This window comes from Mus pahari, chromosome 2, assembly GCF_900095145.1.
Source record: "Mus pahari chromosome 2, PAHARI_EIJ_v1.1, whole genome shotgun sequence".
Taxonomy (NCBI): Eukaryota; Metazoa; Chordata; class Mammalia; order Rodentia; family Muridae; genus Mus; species Mus pahari.
In genome coordinates, this window is record NC_034591.1 from 57,458,264 (window position 1) to 57,466,976 (window position 8,713).

The window sequence follows — 8,713 nt, forward strand, 5'->3', positions numbered from 1 at the left end:
CACACACACACACACACACACACACACACACACACAAAACCATGACTCATATATTTGAATACTTGGTTCCCACTTGGTGGAACTATTTAGGAAGGACTAGGAGACACGGCCTTGTTGGAGGAGGTATGTCACTGGGAGTAGCTTTAAGGTTTCAAAAGCCCAGGCCGGGCAGTGGTGGCACACGTCTTTAATCCCAGATCTTGGGAAGCAGAAGCAGGTGGATTTCTGAGTTCGAGGCCAGCCTGGTCTACAAAGTGAGTTCCAGGACAGCCGGGGCTACACAGAGAAACCCTGTCTCAAAGAAAAAAAAAAAAAAAAAGCCCAAGCCATTACCTGGTGGCTCTCCCTCTCTGCCTCTCTGCCTCATGCTTGTGGATCAGACATAAGCTCTCAGCTACTGCTCCACTACCTTTTCCCCAAATTCCCTTGTGATTTTCTTCAATGGATTTGGGTTGTTTGTTTGTTTGTTTGTTTGTTTGGGACAGGGTCTTGCTATGCAGCCCTGGCTGCCTTGGAACTCTCTAGAGCAGGTGGCCTTGAACTCATAGGGATCCTCCTGACTCTGCCTCCCAAGCACTGGGCTATCGTTAATTTTTAAAATGATATCCCTTCCAACCCCTGACCATCAGCACAACCTGCCATAGTATGCAGTCAGGCACACAGTCAGGCACACAGTCGTTTCTGCTGCCAAGCAAAATGTGCAACCAGATAAGCTGGGCAAAATTCTCCCCAGCGAGAAGACTTGCCTTCACTGCTGTCCTTCACACACGTTCCGGAGAGAGGCCCTTGCACTGTGACCATCCAGAACCATCTATAACCGAGTGCTCACCCTCTCTTACTCTGTTGATGGGTCACAGAGAATTGGCCATGAGGACACACACACAGCCTGGAGGGAGGAGACAGTGCAGTCAGTGGGAACTGAGGGTGTTTGGAGTGCTCCCCTGTCCTGTAGCCTACTGCTGTCTTCAGGGCCTGCTGAGGTCTGCTTGTTGCTTCCATTTAATGATGGAGTCTTGTGTGTATGCCCAGCTTTACAGCTTGATAGATCAGGTAACATGTAGTTCATTATGAGCAGTAACTTGTACTTGGATAGGCCATGAGCAGGCTTCAGCGTCTGCTGAGGCCCAGTAGCAAGCCAAAGGCTATTTCTTTGAGATCGTATGACAGGGGTGGGGCGTGTGGAATCTGGCAAGATGGCTCAGGATAAAAATGCTTGCCACAAAAACCAGACAATCCTGGTGAGCCGCGTTAGTACTATCTCACAGTTCTGGAGTTTAGCAACCAAAAGGCTTAGTCCCTTAAGGGCCATGGGGACAACTGTGTTCCTTCTAGGTTTGTGTCTGACTCCATTGACGCATAGTAGCTCTTGGTTTTTCTTGTCTACAGAAATATAGCTCTCATCTCTGCCTTCATCTTTATATGTGGGTTTCTATGTCACAAGGACACCAAGCAAGTATGTCTGCCACTCCAATATAAACACGAATGATTGCCTCTGCAGAAACCCCAGTTCCAGAGAAGGCCACATTCTGAGCTACCGGAAGTTAAGGATACACCACACAAATTAGAGGCTTGGGAACACAATCCAGTCCATAATATGCAAGAAAGCCTTGGAGTTCCAGGACTAATCTCTAGGGAGGTCAAAGGTTCTAAAGCTGGACAGAGACAAAAGACAGTAAATGAGGGAAGGGTGTGTCTTTGCTAGAGGAGGTATGTCATGGGTTGGACTTTTGAGGCATCAAAAGCTGCCTACCAGCCTAGTTCTTTGTCTCTGCTGTCTGTCAGTCAGGACATGAGCTGTCAGCTGCTGCTCCAAAGCCATGCCTGCCTGCCTGCCTGCCTGCTACCCTGCTCCCTGCCAGCATGGCCATGGACACCTATCCCTCTGGATCTGTAAGCCCCAATGAAGTGCTTCTTCTATATATATTGCCTTGGTCGGTGGTGCTTAATCACAGCAATAGGAAAGTAACTAAGATAATTTTATCCTGTTCCCTGAGTACTAGGATTAAAAGTGTGTGTCACCATGCCTGGCTCACTCTTGTTTTTTTAATTATTTGTTTTACTGGCTTAAAAAAATAGGTAATTCTCCTGTCAATCATTTTACACACTCATATACATTTAAATTAATTGTTTTTGGCAGTGCTGGTTGGAACCTATGGCTGCAAACATGGCAGGAAAAGTGTTCCACTACTGATTTACACCCTCAAGTTCTCTTTTTATTTACTTCAAGGCAAGACCTCACTAAGTTGCACAGGCTGGCCTTGAACTTGGATTTACCCTGGCTCTCTGCTTTCCCAATACTGGGATAGAGCTGCATTCCCAAAATCACCGACTCAGAGCATTGAAGGAAAGCAGCTGTTAAATTTGGATTGAGGTCTTGAGAGAAAGAACTCTCATAGAGTTAAATCTAAAATAACACTGTTTGTGACAGTCAGTGCTTGACACCAGTGGCCCACTGTCAGCTGAAGCCACTTCACACTTGCCTTGGAAGGTTTCTGGGGAGGCACTTGAGTGGCCTGAGGACTTTCTCTCAAATGGCTCTTAAGCTGAAGATCTAGGCTCTCCACTCACAGTGTCCCTGTGCATAGAGAGCCTCTTGTGTTCTCTGCCTATACCAGAATTAGAAAGACACCAACCACACCCCTGAATTCAGCTACACAAGAGTAGTCTACAAGAGATTGGCACTTAGCAAACAAGAAGGGGTAAGTATGCACCAAACTCAAATGCTTGTGAGGAATCGAAGCTCAACAAACTACTCGAGCTACGAAACTCACACTGGCTTTTCAAAGACCATTGTCTAATTTTTTTTTTTGAACTGGACTCCAGCCAGATCACCTTCATTCAAGTAGGTGATTTTATCAGGCACTGACGTCTAGCACGTCACATTGTTGGACAGCCACGGTGCTGATGAAGAGCTCGAGAAATAGGAGCAGGTGACTGGAAGTTGCTCGGGAGAGGCCCTTGCTTTCCTCTGCCTCCCACACCCCGCAATGGACTCCACTGATGGTCACATGACATCCGTGTAGCCTGTATCCTAGCACACCGTGATCTAACTCACGGATCTTGAGAGCAGGATCCTCCTTGCCGTGGAAATTCCCACTTCCTTCTGGCCACAGGAATCTCTCACAATGTGGCTCAGTGACACAGGTACCATTGGCTCTTGCTGTTGTTTACAGCTTTATGACCTGTGGGTGGTGCCCTGGGACGCAGAGCAGTGGCCATAGACAGTGACTGTCCCCTCAGCCTCTTCCAGTCACGAGTTCATCCCAGGAAGGACCCCCGAGGGCAGAGTCCTCCAGCAGCCTCTTTTCTCCTCAGTGCACCTTGGCCGTGCCTCGGGTTCTCTTCAGAGTGGACCCTCCTCGCAACACAAAGGAGCTGTAGGAAGAGAGCATCCCATTGCAGAGCACCAGACAGCAGTTTTCCACAGGCAGATTTTTCTTGCGATCCTAAGCTTTTCACTTCGGAGTGACTGCACTGGGTTTTGTTTTGTTTTTTTCTTTTTTTCCTTTAAAATTCTTACCTCGTTTTTCACAAAAATATTTATTTAGCAGCTTATTTCTTTTCTCCCCCCACATTTACTCTCTGTACACTGTTACTGTACACTGGTTACAGTCATAGAACACCTAGAAATCCTCTAAACCTAAGGGGGTCCCTTTAAAACAGTTCCTCACATTGTAGTGACTTCCCTCCCCCACCCCCACCAACCTTACCATTGCTACTTTATAACTGTAATTTTGCGGCTGCTATAAATTGTAATGTAAATATCTGATATTCGGGATATCTGACCTGTGACCCTAGTAAAACGGTTGTGTGCCCCGCCTAAGGGATTGTGACCCACACAGAGGTTGAGAACTGCTGCGTCTAAGCCACCCCCTCAAAGCCAGCGGCAGCACATGGAGCTCCAGTGTCTGGGCCTGCGCCTGTCATTTCAGCCTTCACCACTCCAAGGCCTCACCCATGCCTGCTCCATCTACGTTAGGCAATAAACTCCCTCTGAGGATCGTTGGTCTCCTCTCAGTGGGTTCTGAGGACCCAAGATAAAGGCCTTCCCACATAGTGTTGAAGGCATCACTCCCCCCCCCCCACCCCCAAACCCCAGTCTCCAGCAGATATCTTAAGCAGCAGCAGCACCGCCAAGATCTGACTTCCCTTTCCCACAGACTGTGCTAATGTGGGAACTTGAATCCAGGCTGCTGGCAGGAGTTGGCTGTGCTCCCCATGGGACTCTGGGCAGTCTGGAAGAAGTCATGAAAGAGAGACAGGAGATAAAGGGGGTCGCAGTAGGGGAGAAGTTAGATGTTGGGGAGACAGAGCTAGCAGTGTCTGGCTCCAAATCTGGTCCCTTTCGGTTTCATGTAGTCAGAACTGGTGGGGGAAATGGACATGTACCTCATTTCTCAAAAACCTGAGCTGAAAGTTACTCTTGGAGGACACACTTTTCTGTTCACTAAACAAAACTGAATCTGACCACAAGCCCTGTTGTGCCAACACTAGCAGTGTGCATAATAAGGCTAAGCCTGTAGTTGCCAATCACTGGGCTAGGAGGTTGACAAGCCCCGCCCCTCTAATTGTCTATCAACTTCACCTTAAAATGTCCTTAGTCTTTCTTTTTTTTATTTTTTATTTTTTTAAAGATTTATTTATTTATTATATATAAGTACAATGTAGCTGTCTTCAGAAACACCAGAAGAAGGCATCCGATTTCATTACAGATGGCTCTGAGCCACCATGTGGTTGCTGGGATTTGAACTCAGGACCTCCGGAAAAGCAGTCAGTGCTCTTAACCACTGAGCCATCTCTCCAGCCCCTGTCCTTAGTCTTTTGATGCTCATAACTTTCTCTCCTTTCTAAGAGAGCCACCCATAATGTGTTTGGCTCCCATAAAAACTAGTGAGCAGATGCTGAAGAGAAGGGCTCAGTGGCTAAGAGCATTGGCTCCTCCCCCTGGGGACCTGGGTGGGTGTATTAGTCAGGGTTCTCTAGAGTCACACAACTTACAGATAGTCTCTATATAGTAAAGGAATTTATTGATGACTTACAGTCTGCAGTCCAATTCCCAACAATGGTTCAGTAATAGCCATGAATGGAAGTCCAAGGATCTAGCAGTTGCTGAGTCCCACACAGCAAGCAGGTGAAAGAGCGAGAGTAAGACTCCCTTCTTCCAATGTCCTTATGTAGGTCTCCAGAAGAAGGTGTAGCCCCGATTAAAGGTGTGTGCCACCACACCTTTAATCCCAGATGACCTTGAACTCGGAGATCTCCCTNNCTTAATCTTCTGGAATCCATAGCCACTATGCCTCAAGATCTCCACACCAAGATCCAGATCAGAAACTTCTATCTCAGACTGGATAGATGGCTCAGTGAGTAAGAGCACTGATTGTTCTTCCAAAGGTCCAGAGTTCAAATCCCAGCAACCACATGGTGGCTCACAACCACCGTAATGAGATCTGACACCCTCTTCTGGTGCGTCTGAAGACAGCTACATTGTACTTATGTATAATAATAAATAAATCTTAAAAAAAAAAAAGAAGAAGACTAGGCACATCTTTAAAAAAGAAAAGAAAAGAAACGTCTATCTATCAGGGTCACTGGTGAGTCTTCCAATTCTGGATTGTAGTCAAGTTGACAACCAGGAACAGCCACTACAGTGGGATTTCTAGCATTTACACAGCAGCTCACAATAGTCTGTGACAATAGTCTGACACCTTCTCACCTCCACAGGGACAAGGCATTCACGAGGCACATACACACACATGCAGACAAAAATAAGCAAACAGTCAAGAAACATTGTTGTCTTATTCAGGGTCTCTATTCCTGGACAAACATCATGACCAGGAAGCAAGTTGGGGGAGGAAAGGGTTTATTCAGCTTACATTCCCATACTGCTGTTTATCACCGAAGGAAGTCGGGACTGGAACTCAAGCAGGACAGGAAGCAGGAGCTGATGCAGAGGTCATGGAGGGATGTTACTTACTGGCTTGCTTCCCCTGGCTTGCTCACCTTGCTTTCTAATAGAACCCAAGACTACCAGCTCAGGGATGGCACCATCCATAATTGGCCCTCCCTGCCTTGATCACTAATAGAGAAAATGCTCCACAGCTGGATATCATGGAGGCATCTCCTCAAGGGAGGCTCTTTCTCTGTGATAACTCCAGCTTGTGTCAAGTTGGCACACAAAACAACCAGCCAGTACAATTGTACTAAAAGGACATGGGGGGGGGGGAGGATGCTACAGAATTGAGTCCCAGGAAGTCACTGCCATCAGGATTGTTAGAGAAGATGAAAAGGGAGACACACACCCTGGCTGATGACAACCTCGCTCAGTGTCTGGCCCTCCTGTCCAATTCTTCCTTCTTTCCTCTGCACTCCTAAGCCCCTCCCCCACCAAGAAGGAGCGTTGAGCTTGAGGTCCTCCAGCCTATCTGGATTTCTAGCTCCTGAATGAACTTGTCACCCAAAGCCTGGCCTCTGAGGAACAGCAGCCCAGACCTGAACTCCAATGACATCCTCAGAAAGGATCTTTACTTAACTACAGTTTGAAAGGTCCAAATCCAAAGCCCAAGGCCAACACTCACAGGGGAAGCATCTTCACCATGAGAGTGCCTTCTTGTAGAGGATTCCTTCTGCCCTCCTACTGGGCTTTCTTCAAGTGAAATCAGATACATAGGTAAAATGAGACGTCTGGAGAGATCCCACCATGTTGGCCATCTACAACTCCAGCTACTGCCATAGAGCCTGACTACTACAAACATGATTATTCTGATTTTTTTGTTCCTTTTCTTCTTCTTTCTTTTCTTTTAGAATGTGTAACTAAACACTGTTTGAACTATTTGAAAAGAAAATCTTGAGTAAGTTCCTGCAGAATGTCTAGCTTTGAGTAACATAACTTCCTGGTACACTCTCCAAAGTAAACCTAAAACAAAAATGTATGAAAGGGTTACTGCATCTCTGAAGCCAGAGAGCAGCTTCAGTTCGGGGTGGCGGCATAGAGCTTTGGTATTAGTGACCCCGTTCTGACTTTCAGCCACGGACCAGAAGCCTGGTCCACAAGAACAGCTTTCCCATTGCTTATTCTTATGTTAACAGTGCTGACAACATGCAAGACTCTGCTGCCACATCTAGCTGCTCCTGGATCCACCAGTGGGTGTGACGAGGCTACCCAGCCGCCCCACCCTCTTCTCGCTGAGGCCACAAAGCTCAGGAAACCTGAGCACTCTGTGCCTTAAATAGCTCACAGGTTCATCCTCTGCTCCCTGTGTTGAGTTTCCCTTTGCTTCGTTATTTTGAAATTATTTTATCTCGCTCAGTGGATTGTCAATAAGCTTCCCCTAGTCCTTTGTGGATCAAGCAGCCTATAAATAAACCAATACATAAATGGCATTACTGTTCCCCATGGTCTTTCTCTCATTTCTCTGATGGATCTTATTGACAGTGATTTTCTAGTAAGACAGGGCTTAGTGCTTAGAGTTCCGACCACCTGCCTGCCCTGTGCTATGTGCTTTTACGTGGATTGCTTCATTAAGTCACCCTGGGAATCCTGATTATAGGACAGATGCCATCCTATCATTCTCAGATATGGAAACTGAGGCTATGGAGCATTAAATGACTCTGGCCAATCAGAGGCAGGGCTGCAATTTGACCCTGAGGTATCTACTCCATAGCTACTATAGAGCCTGTAACTCTTTCATGGGTACCATTTTTAGGATTCCCTGAAGAGTCTGGGTGGAACTGGTGCTTCAGGCAATCACAAGCCACCCGGAGTGGCTTTAGGGGACTGAAGTGCAGGGGTCTGCATCTCTCGAGGCTGTGGATCTGGCCTCCCGATGCCTCTCAGTCCAGATACGCTCTTCTCCACCCTCAGCCCAGCTTATTTCAGAGCCTGATGATCCTGTCTGCAGCAGCCTGTGAGATGATCCCCCTGCATGTGGCTTTGTTTCAAACCTAGTCTGAAGCATATGTGCAAAGAGATGGCTTCCCAGTCATAAAATAAAGCCCAGTTTCCTCTGTCTTGTATTCAGGACCATTTACAATCTGTTCTTAGTCCATCCAGATAAACTGTGGCTGACCGGTATGACCATCGGTATCTAGTCAAGGGGATCTACTAATGGCCAGAGGCCCTCTGTCTAGCAATTTCCTTGTGCCTGGTGAGCACATACCCTTGAAGAGCTGGATCAAACATCCAATCCCCATCATGAAATGCCCTCTCGACCCCCTTAACCCCAGCCAAAGGCCTGGCCCACAGTGTTGCTACTTGGACACGGGTGAATGTCCAAACAGTGGCTGGTTTGCCCTGGACTTTTCTCAGAAAGACCTGAAATTAAACTGCCCGACACTCGGCTACCCAATTCCCCCAACTCAGGGCTACTATGATTTTGTTTCTTCGGAAAATCCTAAAGCAAGTGACCTCCTTGGGCCACTACACATGTGTGTCCATAGAGCTTCTCTTATTTATTTTACTTTTTGTGGTCGTTGAGGCTTATGGTCTTGGGGGGTTGGGGGTGGAGCGGCTCATGTCGCCAGGGCTGACCCAGGCTCGTTCCTCGCGCCCTCATCTCTTAAGTCCTAGCATCACAGGAGTGAGATGTGATCTCCTTTCTAAAGAGCTTCCACTGAGCTAGACTGCACCCATGGTGATTCTTCCTGGGCTGTGTGTAAGAACACAGGGGACAAAGTTCTGAGCTAGCCCCGCTACCGGAAGAACCCATCAACTCCC